The sequence below is a fragment of the Macrobrachium nipponense genome, chromosome 12, assembly GCF_015104395.2.
Source record: "Macrobrachium nipponense isolate FS-2020 chromosome 12, ASM1510439v2, whole genome shotgun sequence".
Lineage (NCBI taxonomy): Eukaryota > Metazoa > Arthropoda > Malacostraca > Decapoda > Palaemonidae > Macrobrachium > Macrobrachium nipponense.
The window spans coordinates 49,327,414-49,349,610 of record NC_087205.1 but is presented as its reverse complement, the minus strand read 5'-3'; the positions used below and the strand labels follow the sequence as shown (position 1 = coordinate 49,349,610).

The 22,197-nt window shown below is 46.9% G+C and overlaps 1 protein-coding gene across 1 annotated transcript in view; it reads right to left on the bottom strand.

Annotated features, from left to right (window-relative positions):
* The window catches only part of LOC135224520 (PAX-interacting protein 1-like), a 363,885-nt gene that overhangs the window by 234,030 nt on the left and 107,658 nt on the right, over positions 1 to 22,197 (bottom strand). The window lies entirely within an intron of this gene.

Here is a 22,197-nt window from a genome sequence, read left to right as displayed (position 1 = left end):
CATGGGAATCTGCAGGTCTGGTACCATCAGACCTGTACGATCTGTTACGATCTTGTAGGTCAGTTTTTGGACGGGGTAAGTATTTCCAGCTGCATTTTAGCATGTAAATACTGTACTATATCTTAAGTTTAATTTTAATGGTATCTTTTAAGCTTAAGTTCTTCATATGTTGTGAAATACATCCCCAAATAGTGTAAGTTTAAGCTCTGTTTTAGTTTAAGGTTGAACCTCAACTTTAAACTTAAACTTACAGGCTGCTACTGTTAGAGAGACCGCTCTTGCAACCCTGAGGGCTTGGGTCGGCGGCTTCGGCAAGAACGCCGCCAAGGGACAGCCCTACATTCTGGAAAAGAGGATGGCTGTCCTGCTGTTCCCCGGCGACAAGTTGACGGGGTACGTCGACCCGGCGGAGGCAGCCCCGACTATGACAACAATCCAGCAGCAGATCGCTGCATCCATGAAGGAACCAGGCCAGGATATCTCTGCGGAAGTCGCGACTTTAGACCTGAATATTGAACCGATGGTTCGCTTCTGGATCTTCTTCTCCCGCTATATCAACTGCTTCCTTCCAAGGCTTTACTGGAGCTGAGCTCCAGTACTCATTCGCCTAGCGCTTCTGTGAAACCCAAAGAGAAGGGACACAGAGCGCAGAAAACCCTTACGAAGGCGTCGTCGTCGTCCAAAAAGACTTCCTCGACGTCATCGTCTCGTAAGTCTTCGGCTTTGAACCCCGGAGCAGAGAAGGGTAAATCATCTGCTTCTGGCTCTAGGTCCTCTAAGAGCAAGTCCTCCGGCGGAGTCAACGGTCTCTCCTCCTCCTCCGGAGGTACCTCTGCCGAGTTACCCTTCCACCTCTGCACCGGCTCCGGCCTTTGATCCCAACGCCTTCTCCGTTGGGATGATGCAGCAGATGGGGGACTTGGTAGGTTCTTTGAGGACCAGCATGGAGCAGATGTTCTCCCAGTTATCCGAAAGGATCTCAACTCAGGAGAACATTATACCTGGGTTCAACCAGGCCCCTCAAGCTACTCCTCCGGCACCTGGTGTTGGTCTGGTGCAGCTTCCCCCCCATGATTCTCTGCCTCCGTTCTCAATGAACAACCCCTGGAGAGTGGCTTCATACACCCCTTTCCAGGACGGACTCATCTCCATTCCAGAGTGCGGTACTCGAAGGATTGAAGACTTCGAGTTCTATCCGGAGAACCTTCAACCGCCGTTCATTGGCTACGCCAGGCTGACAGAGGCAGCCATGACTAGGGAGGATAAGGTCCCGAGGGAGACAGTATTGTACTCCCGGGACCAAGCTCAAAGGGAGTGGCTTAGGTGTTTAGAGGAGATGGACTGCTCGAACACCAGGATTCAGGCGTTCAAGAGCCCCTTTACCATCTTTACGATGGAAGAAGAGGCTCCTCTCCCCTTCTTAACGAAGATCGCCACTGTAACCATCCCAGCTGGCCTAAAAGGGGGAACCCTTACCTCAGCTAAGGGAAGCAGATCCCACTTCTCCGTTGCTCCCTTCGCTTGGAGACTTGTGGGAGGATCTGGCTAACACCTTCTCGGCAGGTAAGCTTAAACCGGACTGCGCCATGGACCAGTTCGGCGAGAAGCTGCCTAGACTTCCTGATAGCCTCATTCAAGCTGAGTTTGAGGCCAAGTCTAGGCTTGCCAGGTCAATGAATACCATGGCAATGACAGAGGTAGCGGCTATTTCATATGCTTCAGAGCCGCTCTTCAAGTTGTTGACCAAGTCACAGACTTATACGGTCCAATCGGACCTGTATGAGTTTGTGACTGCTAGGGTCAATTGCCGAAAACATGTCCTCCAGGAAGCAACTATTTGGCATGAGCCTAATAAGTTGCTTTCATCGAACATCTGGGGGGCAGACCTCTTCCCAGAAGCTATGGTCAAAGAGGTCCAGAATGAGGCAACAAGGCTCAATCAGAGCCTCAAAGATCGTTGGGGCCTCACTGCAAAGAGGCGCCAAGATCAGGCTGCAGTAGGCAAGAAGCTGAAAAAGGCGAAGCGTTACCAGCCTTATCAGAAGAAGCCTCAAAGATTCAATCAAGCTGTGTCAGCTGTGCCGATTGTACAATCAGGCCAGCCTTCTACCTCGAAGACTCCGGCTCAGCTCATTTACGTGATTTCTCCTCAGGCTCAGCCTTCCACCTCCTACGCTGTCTCCCCCGCCTTTAACCAGGTGTTCGAAGGTCAAGCCTTCCAGCACTATGACCGGTTCGGCAGGGGAGGTAGAGCTAAGGGATCCTTTCGTCAGAGAGGATCAGGAAGGTCGCTCAACAGGGGAAAGCACTTCCGTGGAGGCCGCGGAGGTCACTCGACCCAGCAGCAGTGAGATCTCCAAGGTAGGAGGGAGGCTGTTTCTCTTCCGGCATCGGTGGGGATTCAGCAAATGGGCACAGAGCATTGTGTCGAAGGGCCTGGGTTGGAGTTGGATTGGAGACCCTCCTCCACCCATACCTTTCCTTCAACTTCCATCGAAAGAACTGACGGAGTATGCGGAGGAGCTCCTCCAGAAAGGAGCAATAGCGAGAGTCAACAGATTAAAGTTTCAGGGTCGCTTGTTCAGCGTACCAAAGAAAAGACTCATTAAAAAGAAGGGCAATCTTAGACTTGTCCCGCTTAAACTTGGCCATTCGCTGCGACAAGTTCAAAATGCTGACCATCTCGCAGGTGCGGACCTTACTTCCCCGTGGGGCCGTCACCACCTCTATCGATCTTACAGACGCATACTATCATATCCCTATTGCAAGACACTTTCGCCCTTACCTGGGCTTCAGACTAGATCAGGCATTCTCCTTCAAGGTAGTTCCTTTCGGTCTGAATGTAGCACCCAGAGTGTTCACGAAATTAGCGGAAGTAGTCGTTCAACAACTGAGGTCTCAAGGGATAATGGTAGTAGCGTACCTCGACGATTGGTTGATTTGGGCTCCAACAGTCGAGGAATGTCGTCAAGCCACAATGATAGTCATTCAATTCCTGGAATATCTGGGGTTCCAGATAAACAGGACAAAGTCAAGACTCACTCCGGAGTCCAACTTTCAATGGCTGGGCATTCAATGGAATCTATCCTCCCATACTCTGTCGATTCCATCAGCCAAGAGGAAAGAAATAGCGAAGTCAGTGAAACAATTTCTAAAGTACAAATATGCTTCAAATAGAAACCAGGAAAGAATCCTGGGTTCCCTCCAATTTGCCTCAGTGACAAACATCTTGATGAAAGCCAAACTGAAAGACTTAACCAGGATCTGGCGCTCACGAGCAAATGTCAGATCCAGGGACAAGGTATCATCAATACCACAGATTATACGAAATCGTCTGCGCCCTTGGACAAAGTTAAAAAACCTGTCCATATCAGTACCCCTTCAGTTTCCTCCTCCGGGAATCACTATCCACACAGACGCTTCACTAAGCGGCTGGGGAGGATATTCTCAGTTCAAGAAAGTTCAGGGAACATGGTCACCTCAGTTCCGCCAGCTTCACATAAATGTATTGGAAGCAATGGCAGTGTTCCTGACTGAAGAGGTTACGTCCGCCAAAGAACTCTCACATAAAGTTAGTTCTGGACAGCGCAGTGATAGTCCATTGTATAAAACAGGGGCAGGCTCCAAGTCAAGACACCTGAATCATGTCATGGTAGCCATCTTTTCCCTGGCGGACAAGTTCAGTTGGCACCTCTCCTCCACCCATCTGGCCGGAGTGAGAAACGTCATAGCAGATGCTCTATCCCGTTCAGTTCCTCTGGAATCAGAATGGTCACTGGACAACAGTTCGTTCCAATGGATTCTCCGGAAGGTACCAGGCCTGCAAGTAGATCTGTTTGCATCTCAAACGAACCACAAATTTCCCTGTTATGTGGCTCCCAACCTGGACCCTCTGGCCTATGCCACGGACGCCCTGTCCATAGATTGGAACAACTGAGAGAAGATTTATGTCTTTCCTCCGGTGAATCTTCTCCTGAAAGTACTGAACAAACTCAGGACGTTCAAGGGTCAAGTAGCTCTAGTAGCCCCAGACTGGCCGAAGAGCAACTGGTACCCCTTGATTCTGGAATTGGGTTTTCGTCCTCTTCGAATTCCCAATCCCAGGCTCTCCCAGTCAGTACAAATGAAGACTGTGTTCGCTTCCTCAGGAATTCTCAAAACCCTAACTTTATGGACTTCATGAAGTTTGCGGCCAAGAGAGATGCAAATATCGATCCACGAAATATTCTTTTCCTGGAATCAGATAAAAGAGATTCAACTTTAAGGCAGTATGATGCTGCAGTTAAAAAGTTGGCATCCTTCCTGAGAGAAGCAGACATTAAAATCATGACAATCAATTCAGCTATATCCTTTTTCAGATCCTTATTTGAAAAAGGGTTAGCAGCTAGTACCATTACGACAAACAAGTCAGCCTTGAAGAAGATTTTTCAACTGGGTTTTAACATAGACTTAACAGATTCTTACTTTTCGTCTATTCCCAAGGCTTGTGCTAGACTTGGACCTTCAGTAAGGCCTACGTCAGTGTCATGGTTTTTAAATGATGTTCTAAAGCTGGCTTCAGATACAAATAACACAACATGTTCATTTATAATGCTCTTAAGAAAAACATTATTTTTATTAAGCTTGGCTTCAGGAGCTAGAATTTCAGAACTGTCGGCGTTATCCAGAGATGCGAATCACGTAGAATTTCTTCCTTCAGGAGAAGTTCTGCTTTCTCCGGATCGCAGCTTTTTAGCAAAGAATGAGGATCCTTTGTTGAGGTGGGAACCTTGGAAGGTTATACCCCTTCCTCAAGATCTTTCTCTTTGTCCAGTAACGACCTTACGAGCCTTTCTGTCCAGGACATCCTCATCCTCTTCGGGTCCTCTCTTTAGAAGAGAAAAAGGTGGTACTTTATCAATTAAAGGTATAAGGCAACAGATCCTATACTTTATTAAACAAGCTAACCCTGAATCCTTCCCCAAGGTTCATGATGTCAGGGCAGTAGCCACCTCAATTAACTACTTTCAACACATGAATTTTGATGATTTGAAAAGTATACTGGATGGAAATCGCCGACAGTATTTAAGCGTCACTACTTAAAGTCTTTGGAATCTTTGAAGTTTTCAGCAGTTGCGGCGGGTAACATAGTTTCCCCCGACTCTGCTCAGTAGTTCAGTTGAAGATCCAGATCTCCTTTCTACCTATCTCAGCCAACAGTTTGTCTATACCTACCATGTTCATCTACGTCTACCCTTGAGTCTTACCTGCTCTTGTGATGGTTTAGTGGGTGTCCCTTATTTTTTTGCTAGGGTCACCCACAATTGATTGTATATACTGATCTTTGTGATGTGGTCCCCTTATTTTTATGCTAGGTTGCCACATCTCCATTTACAATGGTTATTGATTTGTTTATTAAGATCTATGAACTTGTTTAATGTGTTTTTACTTTAAGTTTGTTCATATACATACTTTACTACATTATTGATATTGTTTATTTGTACTTACTTTAAGTGTTTTTGCCTAGATTGATTCAACATGTTTTAAGTTCAACATACATCCCATGTAAGCCCTTGTATATATGTTAACTTTAAGTTAATTTTAAGTATTGTTCTTTATTCACGCTCTATGAACAATTGTGTATGTATATATAATTTTTCTTGCAATTATAGTATTTAATTGAAATTTTAAGTTTTATTGAGACCTTCTTTATTTCAATCTTGTGCTAATTCTCTGGTACAATTTCGCGCAGCGACACAAACTGAGCCCAGAAAAAGGATTTTGACGTAGGAAAAATCTATTTCTGGGCGATTGGTTCGTGTCGCCCAGCGAAATCCCACCTCTTCCCAACCCTTCGCTCAAGATTGATTGCTAACTTTAGGATGGCCACCAGAGGTGCGGCAGTCACCTAGCGTGGGTTGGAGTAGTAGAAGTTGCTGCCCCGTTCTGTCGGTCGGCTCTCCTCTTGTGGGGTTTTGTTGTGGGAGATTTCTATTGGCAAGAAGTTCATGGTAGTGGTCTCACTCGCCCTAGTGTTCATACCGACGCCCTCCTTGAGGGTGAGCGAGTCAGTTATACTGACCTTTTTCTTTATTTTGTTTATTCTCTAGTATTTGTTAGATCATTTACCTTAGAAAAAATGGATTAAAGGATTATTTCGCTGGGCAACACGAACCAATCGCCCAGAAATAGATTTTTCCTACGTCAAAATCCTTTTTGTGGGAGCTTTTCTTGGCTTACAAGTGTTATTTTATCATAAACATGCCTTGTAAGAAGTTGTCATCGACAGGAGGCAGGTTCTCGTAATATGTATTAGTAAATATAATGAAAACCAAGAAAAGCGCCCAAAAAACTCACTGGTAAAGGTGATAAACACATAAAGAAGAGATAATGACGCTCTCCCAACAAAAGTTAGTGTAACTAAGTTGTTTGTTATTGTTGTTGACAAAAGAGTTATAGAGTTGTTTGAAGGTCCTTCGTGCATTTCTCCTTTGAAGAGAATTGAAGATGCCAGCCATCCAGATAAAGGCTGATGTTTATGCCAACTAGATGGAGCCATTTGGCAAGAGGAGAAAGGACTCAAGAGAATACTTGAGGGGGAGTGGAGAGGCCGTAGCACAGGGACCGAAACTACTATGAGATTCAGGGTCTCTGTAACACGGTTTTTTGGACTTTGCTCCTTGTCAAAGCATCGGATGTAGTTGAAAGTTGACATATGTATATTTTACAACCACACACAAATTTTGTCAGCATTATCAATAACCTAAACCTGATAGTTTTAATTTTTAAAGAGTAAAAATGATCTAGCCGACGCCATGGCCAATGATTACGAGCCAAGACTCGAAAAACATTCATTACATAAGCAAGGTAAACAAACACCTTTTGACTAAATGTTGCCCCGCCCATCCACCAGACAGAAATTCCATCGGCTCTGAAACCCAAAGACTTTATGAATGGCAGAACGATACATAGATGTGGGTGGGGTATCAGTGCTAGCGTAGTAATACTACTGTAGCAGTAGTGCCGCAACAGTATAGCAGTAATATACATGAATTAAAGGTTTAGACCAACTGCTGGGATCCTTGAGGATCATTTAGCACTTCTTACAACTACTCGAGAAATTAGTTTTTATAGCCAGAAGTTAAATTTTCTAATCCAACAATACCCATGGTAGCCTTCAGTGTTATCCTGAATTATAACGAGGCGAAAGTGGGTGGAGCCTCATGAAGTCACCATTCTGACGATAATTATTGGTAAAGGTTTAAAGCCAATATACAGTACCGGCTATTTTTTTTTTCAGTAAATAGGTAGATAGCCAATAAATAAAAATTGCTTGACATTGGATATAGCAGTTATCAAATCAAGCATGTCTACTATGTTTTTGGTAATTACCAACTATTCCCTACACCTTGTCAATCTGATTGTGACCTATAAAGTAGACTGTAATTTCTTTGGAAACTTATTTTGGGATTTAGACTAATAATCGAAGTGTTTTTTTGTATTTATTAACATATTTTGTTGGTTTGTTCATTATGACAATTATCAGTGGAGAGGTTCCAGAGTTCATAAAGGTGTACTGCTTTGCTTGTGTTTAAATTTGTATGTCATTGTTGCCAGAGGTTTAGCCTTCGTTACGTATAGCCAATCATCCATCGAGAAAGAGGGAAGAAATGATGTCATAAGTTACATAACGAGTGCGTTCGAAACCTTTTCTCCGAGTAAGTTGGCCCGTCTTCAAAAAAGGTCACTTTTACATTATAAGTACCAAATTTATTCAACCTACGTAGTGCAGAATACACTCAAAATTTATGTGTTGATATAATATGTATTCTGAATAAGCGTTATATTTATGAAATGCATAGATAAAAAGTTATTGCGAAAAAACCGTGTTACAGAGGCCCTGAATCTCATAGTAGTAGACTTTCCCTTAGAAGTTGAACCTCAGTTATTTCCTGGAGACTGGATGAATGGGCATATGACAATATGCATCTTGTACATCCAGAGTAATCATCCAATGGCCTGGATGAATGGAAGCCATGACTGACCAGCTCATCTCCATCTTGAACTTTGTTTTCTTTACATACGATTGAGGGCACTTACGTCGAGAACTGGGCTCCAGTCCCCTGATGCTTTGGGAACTATAAAAAGGTAATTGTAAAAGCATTAAGAATGAATGTCCTCTACTTCCTCTATGGCTTCCTTCAGAAGGAGAGATCATACTACCTTTGAAAAGGCCAAATTAGTAGAGGACCCTGCCATTGACCCTGTGACCATTCTCTCTGGATCAGTTTTTGAGGGCTGTTTATTAGTTATGGAGTCAAAATAAATAAAATAAGCCCCCATGTCCCTCTCGAAAGTTTGAGCTAACTCCACTAGGTGGTGAAATTCATTATGGCCGCCAACGATTCTTCAAACCTAAAATCATCATAATTTTGGTTCTGTCAGAGCTACTGATGAGTTCTTGGTGTCTAAATGTAGGTTTTAAAGGTCAAGGAAACCAATCAGACTATCGGAATACATACTTGATAACATTTTTTCACTGTATTAAAAATTTTATTTATTTCAGATATTAAAATGACAAATTTTAAATCATTTTCTATATTTCATAACTAACAAACCTGAGGTCTTAACAACAGGATAAATCTTAGTGCCAGCTGGAAACCGGTTAAAACAATCAAAGATTGTATGGCAAGGAATCTGTGAGAACTGACAACTCCTGTGCGTACGAGGTGGGAGCTGGTCATCGAAAATGCACTGCACTCCATAATGCGTTAGTCTCTTCCACAACCCAGGAACAGTAAAGGGAGAAGGGTGACTAGAGGTGGGCAGTAAACGGTAAGTCCTCAGGTTTGTTAGTGATAAAAAATACAAATTGATTAAAAATCTGCCATTTGTTCATATGCGGAAATAACCTTCAGTCCTAACAATGGGATAGACTTACACTTGGAGGGAGGTACAAGTATCCAAAACCACCTGGGAGTTAACCCACCTGACCACCCTTCCTAGAAGAACGAGTTCTAAAGAAGGGGGTCTGGAGGCCGTGAGAAAATAAATAATCAGATATCTAAAAAATCAGCCATCTGGGTTGAAATACAACGATATATGGGCAGATTAATTGCATTCCAGGAACCAAAGAAAACTCTTGACTGTTCATGTAACAAGCCATATTAGCCACAGGGATTTCCTATCACTCCTCACTCCCCTTGCTAGAGAGAGGAGCTTTTGCTACCAAATAAATTTGTCTTTCAAAATCAAAAGCAAAACTACTATCAGTATGATTACCTTACTCATCTGTATCAGACCAGTTTCAGCATATGACATGTCTATTCTTCAACCTGCCCATAGGAAGGAGAAAGGAAAAAAAAAAGAGAAAAAAAAAAAAGAGAAAAAAAGCCACCCAACTCACTCATTCTCTCTTCCAGACAATCATCTTAGGTAAGATACAAAACGCCCTGTGAGGGGCACTGGGTGAATTACACAACTTGTTGGGCAGCCACCACAGGACCCAGAATAGAAAAGTTTTTCTTAAATGCCAGCGAGGCACTTATATCTCTGACGTCAAGTGCTCAAGCCTGCACAGACTCAGTGACAGAACCATCACGAGAGGAGTAAGTGCTCGGTCCAAACCGCGTCCCCTGTCGGGTTCCCCGGCACGGGGTTCCTCCTTGACCCAGGGCAGCTCTTGCTCCCCAGTAGGGGGGTGTAGCGCTCGGTTCCTCTCCCCCACCTCTCCAGGGGTCTCGGTGGACCCGTCCATCTCAGAGGAGGACCCCGAAGATGAGGACCTCACCCAGAGCCCCATGGAAGGCCACGGCTCCGAAGACAAAGGTTCCACCTTCAGGAGGGTCCTAACTCTCATCAGGGCGATGAACTGGTTGGTGGTGCCGGTTTCCCCCAGCATTCTAGTAGGGTTCAGGGAGTCAACCTCCTCTTCGAGAAAGACCAGAAGGAGGCCAAACCAACACCCCCCCCCTGAGTCTGCCCTAGGCGGCTAGTGTGGCCCACATCCTAGCTCAGGTGGACCAGTCCGTGGTGGGGCCTCAGGAATCCCTGCGATCCCACGGCTCCCTAAGCTCCTCCCCTTCGCCAAACCAAGGCAGAAGAGGTTATACGTCCCAGAAGGCCTGGGACTCAAACCTAAGTCCGTAGAGGGTGCCCTTCCCTCTCTCGCCCCGGGCCTCCTGGAGGAGAAGCTCCTGGCAAGTGCCGTCACCTTCTAACAGGCAGAGGCCATGGCCATGGAGTTCGCAACCTGGTTTTCCCTCCACACCGTCAGGTGATGAGTCAGCACCTACCCTCCAACCACTCCCTTTCTTCCCCTTTGAGTAGTTACAATTGCAAAGAATATGAAAACAAAAAACTAAATTCTAGGTTAATTATATGAAATTAGTTAAAGCTTGTGCACTAGTATGTACAAGATTATCAGTATGTTTTATCAAAGCTACATAAATGATTGTGCTTTTGATAATTAAAGTTGATGTGTAATTATATACCTAATGTGAAACTAGCACTAAACTAAAATGCACCAAGTGTAGCAAGGAAAAATGGACTTCTCTAAGCAAAATAATGAGCCATTACACTATTCATGACTATCTTAATTTAGATACCAAGCTAAAATTGGTGTACACAAGATTTATTCCTTATGATTACCAGGTAAACTAAATGCCTGTTAAAAATAAACAGGAGTCATTCAGTTAGTAGCGGCAGCAGCAGGAAGAGAAAGACACTCACCTGGAATTTCAAAAAAGTAATACCTACTACATTTACCTAAAATCATACCTAAGAAAAAGAAATGATTGATAGTATAGACTGAAACAGTAATAATCAAATTAACCCTTAAATGCCGAAGCGGTATTTTAAAAATCGTCTCCCGTATGCCAGCGGCGTTCGCGAGTGAGCGCCGAAGCGGAAATTTTTTTTTTTTTTTAAATCACAGCACGCTTAGTTTTCAAGATTAAGAGTTCATTTTTGGCTCCTTTTTTTTGTCATTGCCTGAAGTTTAGTATGCAACCATCAGAAATGAAAAAAATATCATTATCATATATAAATATTGGGATATATGGCAGCGCGAAAAAAAAATTCATATATAATTGTATACAAATCGCGATGTGAGCAAAATGGTTAAAGCTGACGAGTTAATTTTTTTGTTGTATTGTACACTAAATTGCGATCATTTTGGTATATAACACATTGTAAAACAATCAGGGCAACACAGAGAAAATATTATCACAAAATGATGCATGAATTCATAATGCGTGGACATAAAAAAAAAGATGTTTTAAAAAATTCACCATAAATAAAAATATTGTGCTAGAGACTTCCCGTTTGTTGCAAAATAAAGGTAATTTATTGAATATTACTAGACTGTAAGTGTTGTAGCTTACAATTGCAGTTTTCGACCATTCGGTCAAGTTAAAGTTGACCGAAGGACAAATTTTTTCTATTTATCGTTATTTATAAGAAAATATTTCAAAACTAATAAGAGCTACAACCATGGGTTGTTTTAGTTGTATTCTACATGAAATTGCACACATTTTCATATATAAAACTTTATGTAACGGCTAATTTAAAATGGTGCAAACATTACGACAATCAGACGAAAAAATTTATGATTTTTTCGGAATAGTTACTGCGCGGATGTAAGGAAAAAGTTTATTTCATAAATTCACCATAAATCGAAATATTGTGTTAGAGACTTCCAATTTGCTGCAAAATAAAAGTAAATATTTGAATATTACTAGAATGTAATAGTTTTAGCTTACAATTGCGTTTTTTTACCATTTCGGTCGAGTCAAAGTTGACCGAAGGTTGAAATTTTGCCACTTATCATTATTTATATGAAAATATTTCAAAACTGATAAAAGCTACAACCATGGGTTGTTTATTGTTGTATTCTACATGAAATTGTGCACATTTTCATATATAAAACTTTATGTCACGGCTAATTTAAAATGGTGCAAACATTACAACAATCGGACGAAAAAATTTATGATTTTTTTCAGAAGAGTTACCGCGCGGACGTAAAGAAAAATTTATTTTTTCATAAATTCACCATAAATCAAAATACTGTGCTAGAGACTTCCAATTTGTTGAAAAATAAAGGTAAATGCTTGAATATTACTAGAATGTAAGAGTTTTAGCTTACAATTGCATTTTTTTACCATTTCGGTCGAGTCAAAGTTGACCGAAGGTTGAAATTTTGGCCCTTATCGTTATTTATATAAAAATATTTCAAAACTGATAAAAGCTACAACCATCGGTTGTTTTTAGTTGTATTCTACATGAAATTGCGCACATTTCCATATATAAAACTTTATGTAACAGCTAATTTAAAATGGTGCAAACATTACGACAATCGGACGAAAAAATTTATGATTTTTACGGAAGAGTTACTGCGCGGATATAAGGAAAAAGTTTTTTTCATAAATTCACCATAAATCAAAATATTGTGCTAGAGACTTCTAATTTGTTGCAAAATGAAGGTAAATGATTGAATATTACTAGAATATAGAGTTTTAGCTTGCAATTGCATTTTTCGACCATTTCGGTAGAGTCAAAGTTGACCGAAGGTTGAAATTTTGCCACTTATCGTTATTTATATGAAAATATTTCAAAACTGATAAAAGCTACAACCATGAGTTGTTTTTTGTTGTATTCTACATGAAATTGTGCACATTTTCATATATAATACTCCATGTAACGGCTAATATAAAATGGTGCAAAAATTATGTCAAAGTGACGAAATAATTTCTGAGATGTGTCGCTGATGCTTTTTAGTGCGAGGTGAAAGAAATTCACGCTTGCGTGCCTGGGTTATGATTGTAAACAAAACAACGCCTTGCTCCGTGAGCTCCCAGCATCCCCCAAGGCGCGTGATTTCAAAAGTTTTCGCCTAGTAAGCATATAACTATTTTTCCGCAAATTTTTAAAAAAACTTTTATATCGCCACATATACTTCCAACCGGCACCCAACAGACAATTTATATCAACGTTTAATACAACCAATCGGCATTAAAGGGTTAATGAAAAAGCAAATTTTTTGTATTTTTCCTACAATACAAACCTAAGGTCTTTACATTGGGATACGTATTTCTTCTGCACTACCTGGAAATCGGTTAAGAAAAATTTAAATATAATACAATCAAGTTATGGTGGAGTAATATGTAGCATCATCCAAAGAGGTCAGCAAATGGGAGGTGCCTCATCTTGCTCGCCCCAAAAAATCCTGAGATGCATCAGTGTTCTCTTAACCACATTTTAGTGCAGATGTGCGCTGCTCATCTTTTACTAAAAGCCAATTTTTCCTCTTCCTGCTATTTCCTTTGTAACTGGTTCTATATTTCTGTTTTTGAGTTGTGTATATTGTACCTTTTGTGTATGTTTGTTTATTTACCATGCAAACCCATGATTGCCCTAAACTTCCATAACCTAGTCTCCTTTGAGGAGACTGACCCTCATATACAAGCAGTCCCTGGTTATTGGTGGGGGTTCCGTTCCCGAGTGTGATGATAACCAAAAATCAGCAATAACAGCACTGATCCCTGGTTATTGGTGTCGCTGTTAAATGGGGATCGGCAAAAATCCAGTTATCGTTACAGCTGTAACTTGTAGCTGGAGTAGAATTCACGTTTGCAATGTAAGTGGCCCCTGTTCTGAATGTCGTGATGGGTCTCCAGAGCAATGAAGGCGTTTTGAGTCGAAGAAGACATGCATGAGGAAAGATATTGCTCAGCCATGGGCAGATTTTCATTCTTCGATGGCGACAGACGACGCAATGATGCCTTTTTGTTCCTTTTCTCCTTCCCTGAATCATCTTCTTGCTGCTTCTTCCTTGGAAGAATTCATCCACTGCTTCTTCCTTGGAAGAATTTACCCACTGCTTCTCCTTGGAAGAATTTACCCACTGCTTCTCCCTTGGAAGAATTTACCCCTTCTTGTTCACCTGTTGCCTGGTCAATAGATGTTTCTGAGAGGGGTTCAGGAGATTTGACTGTTGGTTTGGTTGCTCCCTCTTTGGGGGAGACATCTCTCCCCCCTTAGAAGGAGAACAAGATTCTGTTTGTGATTTAGTCCCAGGTTTGGATGTAGATGTCGCTACTTTCCATGTGTACTGGTCGACCTTAAGCCTTCCCAGAGAACCTTGGTTGGGGAAACTATTTTCTCATCTCATAGCATCCCATCTCGCCACTTCCACTGTCAGGAATGTTTTGTCTTCTGTGACATGATTTCAACATGAATAGCTTCTGCAGCTATTAAGGATGACTAATTGAGTGTCAGTTGTTGCTTCTGCCTGTAAGTCTACGTCCGTGTATCCCTCACCCTACGTTCCTTGTACAGCCATTACATCCCAGCTTCATGCAATCAGTCCTTCACTGTCTACTGCTTCTACTCTTCAGACTTTCATGGAGAGAGTTGCAGTCCTTGAAGAGATCAACTGCTCCATTTCTACGACGCCTCAGTGAGAACAGGGGAGCAAAATAACATACCTGTTCAAACTGGCAGACACATCCGAGAACCCAGATGTGCAAACAGTGAGCTGGATTCTTCATCATCTTTGAATGAAACTGGAAAGGAAGCTGAAGCATATGAAGGCAGTTGTAAATGATAGGTTCTCAGTGCCAAACCATATCAAGGCAAGCGGAGAAATATTTGGATGTAATAAGTAGATTGACTGGATGAGAGAAAACTGCCACAGATCTAATGTATATGAAGAGAAATATGACAATTTGTCCAAAATTGCATTTTTCCTAACTATACAAACCTGAGGTCCTTTTACATTAGGAAGGTTACTAGCGGCAGCTGGATAGGTCGTAAGCTTTCGAACAAGGGGTTCGGTAGTTAACTGCTTGTCCGACAGGCGCGCGCGCGCGACTGGGAGGTAAACAATCACTTTTGCTTTAGGCCCAAGCAAAAACTGCAGATTGAGGGGTGGCATGAGGTGGGACTATGTGTAAAAGGACCTCAGGTTTGTATAGTTAGGAAAAATGCAATTTTGGACAAATTGTCATTTGTTCCGACACGGCATACAAACCTTCGGTCCTTTTACAATAGGAAGACTCACTTCTTGGTGGGAGGAATCTGAGTCTTTTTGTGAACAGACTGGTGTTCGCCCAACCTTGGAATGCCTCCCTGGTCGTAAGAGCGAGGGAGGGATCCAAGCCTCTGTCCGATTGATCGGGGTGTGCACCGCAGGATCAATGGTCAGACCTCTGGACCAAGTACTAAGAGAGAGGCAAGCGTGTCTCTTCGTACCAGCAATGTAAGAACTTGTTCCTGTACAGGAGCAAATATAAAGTTATGGGTTTGTCTCTTGTTGGCATCCACTTCCCCCCCCTTGTAGGAGGAAGTGGTGGATATTCTGCTCCTACCCCTAATGAAAGGGATAGGATGGGGCTCTGTCATATAGCTCACCTGCATCTCGTCCTCATCCAGCATAGTGACGACCGTGACCCTCTGCCCACAGGTAGAGGAAGAAGAGAGGGAAGAGAAGCCAGTCACTCACTCATTCTCACATCCATTCGCACAGTCACACCAGGACTCGATGCTGTTCAGCCTGCGAGGGTCTGGGTTGGCTACACAACTTGTTGAGCAGCCACCACGGGTCCCAAGGAAAAGGTATCCAAGGACCTGTGGGCAATATCCCGAAGGTAGAAGGAGGTGAAGGTAGTCTGGTTGGCCCAGACACCTGCCTTCAGGACCTGCGCCACGGAGAAGTTCTTACGAAACGCCATTGACGGGCCAATACTTCTGACTTTATGGGCTCTCGGACGGGGCGTACCGATGTCGTCACTACCATCAGCCTCATACGTCCTCCTGATGACTTCACGCAGCCAGAAAGAAAGAGTGTTCTTGGATACTTCTTTCTTGGTTACCCCTGTGCTAACGAAGAGGCGTCGACACTCAGGCCTGAGGTGTCGAGTTCTCTTCAGATAGCGCAGTAGCGCCCTCACAGGACAAAGCAGCATCTCATCCGCATCATTATCGGTGAAGTCCATTGGGGAAGGGATCGTGAAAGACTCGAACCTGTCGTCAGGGACCGACGGTTTCTGAGTCTTCGCAACGAAGTTCGGGACGAAATCGAGCGTCACAGATCCCCATCCCCTGGAGTGTCGTACATCGAAGGAAAGACCATGAAGTTCCCCTACTCTCTTCACCGATGCCAGGGCCAGCAAGAAGAGGGTCTTGAGGGTCAGATCCCTGTCTGACGACTCTCAGAGTGGCTTGAAGGGTCTTCGAGTCAAACTCCTAAGGACGAGAGTCACGTCCCACGCAGGGGGCCTGAGTTCCCTGGGTGGGCAAGACCTTTCGAAGCTCCTCATAAGCAAGGAGATCTCGAACAAGTTCAAGATATCCAATCCCCTCAGTTTCAGGACTAGTGCCAGGGCGGCTCTATATCCTTTGACTATGGGGACTGAGAGGAGCTTCTCTCGGCGAAGAAATAGGAGGAAATCCGCTACCTACTGGAGAGTGGCTCTGAGAGGAGATATACCCCATCTACAACACCAACCACAGAAGACAGCCCACTTCCCCTGGTACACAGCTGCAGAGGACTGACGGACGTTTCCAGCCATCTCTGTTGCTGCGCTACAAGAAAAGCCTCTCGTTCGCAAGAGATGGTGGATAACAGCCAGCCGTGAAGTCGTAGGGACTGGACTGTTTGGTGGTACCGCTCTACGTGTGGCTGGACGAGAAGGTTGTGCCAAGGGGGAATCTCTCTCGGTTCTCCTGCGAGAAGAGCCAGCAGGTCCGGATACCAAATGGCCTGGGGCCATTTGGGAGCCACCAGGATCATCCTGAGATTCGGGGTGACCAGTGCTCGACTGATCACCTTGCGAATCAGGCTGAACGGGGGAAAGGCGTACGTGAAGAGGTTGTCCCACGGATGTTGAAGAGTATCCTCTGCAGTTGCCCATGGGTCCGGCACGGCTGAAAAGAAAACCTGAAGTTTTCTGTTGTGCCGGGTGGCGAACAGATCCACGACTGGTTGCCCCCACAGGTCGAAGAGCCTTTCCGCCACGTCCTGGTGTAGAGACCATTCGGTCCCTATCACCTGATCCCGACGGCTAAGCTTGTCCGCTACTACATTCCTCTTCCCTGGAATGTAGCGTGCTGACAGCTCTATTGAGTGAGCCTCGGCCCACTCATGCACCTGCCGAGTCAACTGGTACAACGGGAGAGACACTAGGCCCCCCTGTTTGTTGACGTAAGCCACCACCGTGGTGTTGTCGCACATCAACACCACTGAGTGTCCCATCAAGCGGTCCTGGAACTCTTGGAGCGCGAGAAACTCTACCTTGAGTTCCAGTACATTGATGTGAAGGTGCTTGTCGTGATCGTCCCACACTCCTGAAGTCAGCAACTCCTCCAGGTGTGCGCCCCACCCCTCGGTCGATGCGTCTGAGAACAGCTGCATCTCCGGGGGGGGAGTGCGGAGAGGCACTCCCTTTAAGAGGTTCCTGTCGTCCAGCCACCAGGCTAGGTCCTGCCTCACCTCCGGTGTCAGTGACACTGGAAAGTTTGGGGATCCGTTGCCTGTGACCAACTCTCCTTTAGTCTCCACTGAAGAGACCGCAGGTGAAGACGCCCGTGAGGAACTAACTTCTCGAGTGACGACAGGTGTCCAATCACGACTTGCCATCGCTGAGCTGCCTGTTCCTGCCGAGACAGGAACTGATTGGCTGCCTCCCTGAATCTGCTGATCCGAGAGTCTGCGGAGAAGACTCGCCCTGCTACCATGTCGATCAGCATACCAAGATACTTCATCCTTTGCTTAGGTTCATGATCAGACTTCTCGAAGTTCACCACGATCCCTAGATCGCGACAGAACTCGAGTAGCCGATCCCTGTCCTGCAGCAACTGCGAGCGGGAGATCGCCAGGACTAACCAATCATCGAGATACCTCATCAGACGTATCCCGTGCGAATGGGACCAAGCAGACACCAGAGTGAACACTCGCGTGAACACCTGTGGGGCGGTTGACAGACCGAAGCAAAGTGCCCTGAATTGGTACACCGTCCCGTCGAGGATGAAGCGGAGGTACTTTCTGGAGGACTGATGGATGGGTATTTGGAAATACGCATCCTTCAGGTCCACTGAAAGCATGAAATCGTTCTCCCTGATGGAGTCGAGCACGGAGCGTGCCGTCTCCATCGTGAACCGGGTCTGGCGAACGAACCGGTTCAGGGGAGAGAGATCTATCACCGGGCGCCAGCCCCCCGTAGACTTTTCCACCAGGAAAAGACGACTGTAGAAGCCCGGTGACTGATCCATGACGATCTCTACAGCTCGTTTGCTCAGCATGGTCTGGATCTCCTGTCTTAGTGCTACGTCCTTCGAAGAGCCTGGAACGTACGATTGCTGTTGGACCGGGTTGGAGGTGAGGGGTGGCCGAGATTCGAAGGGTAATAGATATCCCTCCCAAAGGACATCTACTATCCAGGTCTCAGCGCCGTAGCGCTGCCAAGTTGCCCAATGGCTGGCCAGGCACCCCCCCACTTCCGGCAGCGATGAGGGGGAACGCCGTCCCTAGCGTTTCCCCCCTTTCTTCGACTTCTTCCCTGACCCTCCTCGCAAGAAGGAAGACTGGGAGGAGGGCTGGTTACGGCCCCCCTTGGCAGAAGACGAAGAAGACAGAGTCTTTCCACAGGGCTTCGACGAGGCTACCGTCTTAGCTGCCGAGGAAGCGCTAGCCGAGCTCTTTGGCTTGGCCGCAGTTTGAGGCTGCCCAGAAGCCTTCGAAACTGCCTGGTGTACCAGACGGTCACTGTCATCAGTGCGCCGTCTGTCCACCGCAGCGTCCACCATCTCTCCTGGGAAGAGAGATGAGGAACTCCGTAAAGGTCCATTACGAAGCCCTAATGCCGCCTCACGCCCAGCCGCCCTGGATACTCATGTCAGGACAGCGTCCCTACGTCGGAGTACCAGGTTGGCCCACAGGTTTACCGTCTGGTGGGCTAGGAAGGAGATGGCCCTTCCTCCAGACTGGCAAAGCCTCCTGAAGGCCGAGTCTTCTTCGGGGGAGATTCCCCCGGAGTTGGCTGCGACCTTAGACACTGTGAGGGACCACAGGTCTAGCCAGGAGACGGTCTGGAAAGCTGCCATGGCAGTGGATTCCAGGCCAAGTGCCTCTTGCTGCGAGAACCATAGGTTCTCTGACAGGAGCTGCTGCAGAGACACCCTCGGTGTTAGCCTGGCTAACTCCAGGTTCACCTGTTTGGGCGGCATCGGGTCTTCAGACGGCACGTAGAATCGCCGCTGTCGCAGTAGAGGAGGCGGAAGTAGCTTGCTCGACCTGCCTGACATGAGAGAGCCTTCCTGCCCGGAGACAAGAGACTCAACCTGGTTCAGAACGGAGTCGGCGAGCTCTGATCGCGGCAATCCCACCGTCGGTCTGGGTTCCCTCTTCGGGCCCCAGAACGACTCGAGCCGGGACGTGGGGACCCTTCCCCGAGGTCGTTGTGCTGACGAATCAGCGCAATAACCTCGGCAAAGTTCCTCTGGATCTCTGGAGTCACTGCATCCTGAGGAGTAGGACCGTCCAGTCCCTCGAACAGGAGCACCTCCCGAGACCCTCCCCCCTCGAGGGGGGGAACAGCGACAGACCCCTCTCGGTCTCCTCCAGCCACTTGCGCATACGTCCTGGTCGGTCTGAGAACCGTGCCTGGCACGTAGGGCGTCGTGGTGGGATCATGAGGAGCGCACCCCTCACGATCACTCCTCAATACCTCGCTCCTCCCGGTGTAACCCGAGGAGGTTGAAGGTATGGGAGAGGCAGACCTGACGCTCCCCTCTCGCTCGCTGGCAGAACCAGCACGCTTGGAGGGCTGCAGGTGATCGCCAACCCGCGGTGGCGATCGAGCTGCAGGCCTGGTCGAACCGTCTCGCTGTGGAGAACGGCTGGACTGAGCACAGCGGCCCCGATCTCAAGTGTCAGAAGAGCTGGTGCTGGTTGCCGTACCCGATCGCTCTCTGTGAGAGCGACGGTCAGGCGACCTGCAGGCTCCACTGTCACAGTGAGACCGGTGCTTGTCCTCACGGCACGTCACGTCGCTGGTGCCAGCCGTAGCTGGCACCAGCGACTGGGGGGACCTCTTCCCAGCCTCAGCCCGTGGCCGGTCGTGGACCGTCACGTCAGCCCGGGTAGCCAGCTGGTCGCCGCGAGAGCGAGAACTGGTCTGGTGAGAGTCGCATGAGCGGCTGTCACCAGTCTTCCGCTCCATGCCATGAACCTGACGCTGAGCGAGCTCAGACGTCTGGTTCCTGGCTGCACGGTCGCTGGTAGGCGACCGTACACTCGGTACCTCTCGCGAACGAGAGGCCGAGACGGAACCTGATGCAGTGGCAGAGCCTCTGACACCAGGTGAGGAAGTGCCGGTGTTAGCCGACACCCCTCTGGTCCCCGGGAAGAAGAGACGGGCCCTGCTCCCGAAGGAGCAGGAGGACCAGCGGAATAACCCCCTGTCTCGCCGGAGCGAGACGGGCCCTTAGAAGCTCCCGAAGGAGACTTCTTGGGGGGGGGGGGGGAGGAGGCAACCTTCTTCTTCTTAGGCTGTGAAGCCTTAGAAGTCGAAGGGGGAGAGGCGGCAGACGACGACGACGAAGACGACGACGACACCTTCCTCCTCTTCCTCTTCTTCTTTGTCAGCTTCCTCAGGACCGATGTCAAGTCAGCCATCCAGGGCGGAGCCGGGGCTGCTGTTGCCGAAGCAACAGGGCCCGGACTCACGGCAGGAACGGCAGGTACAGAAACGGCAGCAGTGGTCGGCAACATCTCATCACTCGTCAGCGGCTGGGCAGGTACGGCAGGTACGGCAGATGGTACAGTCAAGCCAGGAGGACGGACCAGCGTCACCGACATCCTTGGCATCGGCGGCAGGTCCAGGGGCGAGCTCTTCGGTCACGAAGTCTGGTTTCGGCAGCACGGCAAAACCGGGTGGCGGTGGCATCACACTCCCCCGTGGCACGGCGATCGGCCCCTGCACCGATGAAGTTGGTGTTACAGACACCGCATGCGGCGAATACACCAGATAAGGGGGAGCAGCATAGCCTGGGGTTGACAACGTAGTGGTAGTGGTGGTCACCGTGGCATGCGTGACCGCAACAGAGCCAGCCAGATGGTAGAGCAGCCCCTGGACACTCGGCACGCCCTGCAAACCCAACGATGCCCACACCTGTCCAAGGTCGTCCCTCGCAGCAGCAGCACCTGGGGAAGCAAAGGTCGGGTGGTTAGAAGGGGTCTCTACCCGTCCGCGCGGTGTAGATGAACGGATAGAGGACCCAGATTACAACTCCACGTCAGGGTACCGAGCGCCCTCCTCCACACTCGAAAGATCGGGTGAGGAGAAGGACCTGGAAACATCCCCCCCCAGGGGAAGGCGCCAACCGTGGGAGCTGAGCTGGGGGCAGGAAAGAAGATGAAGTGTCCATAACCAAAGGAGTCGCGGGAGAGCTCTCCGACGACTCCTTTGCCGGCCTTCGCTTCTTCCTACCCTCGTACAAGCCCCACTGCGCCTCCGACCAAGAAACACATACATCACAAGGCTCGGCGCGGGTACACTCACGCCCCCGACACCGAGCACACAACACATGGGGATCGATCTCAGGGAATGAGCGGAACTTACCGCACTTGCGCCCCTCAGTTCCCGGCACAGTCGCCGGACGATAGTAGGGCGCAGAGAATCCATGATCGATCAGAATTAATTTCACTTCAATAATGAAACAAAAGGGAAAAGATTGTACTTACAATAAATCTTGCAACCACAAAGAGAAACACAACCATACAAATAAAGAAAGCAAACGACGATGAAGCGGGCAGAGAGCGCAGAACACACGTCCACTCGCTGTGAGGCCGAAAGCAAAAGTGATTGTTTACCTCCTAGTCGCGCGCGTGCGCCTGTCGGACAAGCAGTTAACTACCGAACCCCTTGTTCGAAAGCTTACGACCTATCCAGCTGCCGCTAGTAACCTTCCTATTGTAAAAGGACCGAAGGTTTGTATGCCGTGTCGGAACAAAGAACAGAGTTCTAGCTGAAGATTATCACCTTGGGAGACCGCACATCAAGGACTTTTGCCAGTAATAGTGCTAAAACAGGGATGAAGTACTTATTGGTAGAGCAAGGTTTATACTACACATAAGGACACAAACATCTACATTTACCTACTTAAGTTTTAGTACAGAAAATAATCAAATATCCTTATTACATATTGTAAGTTAAAAAA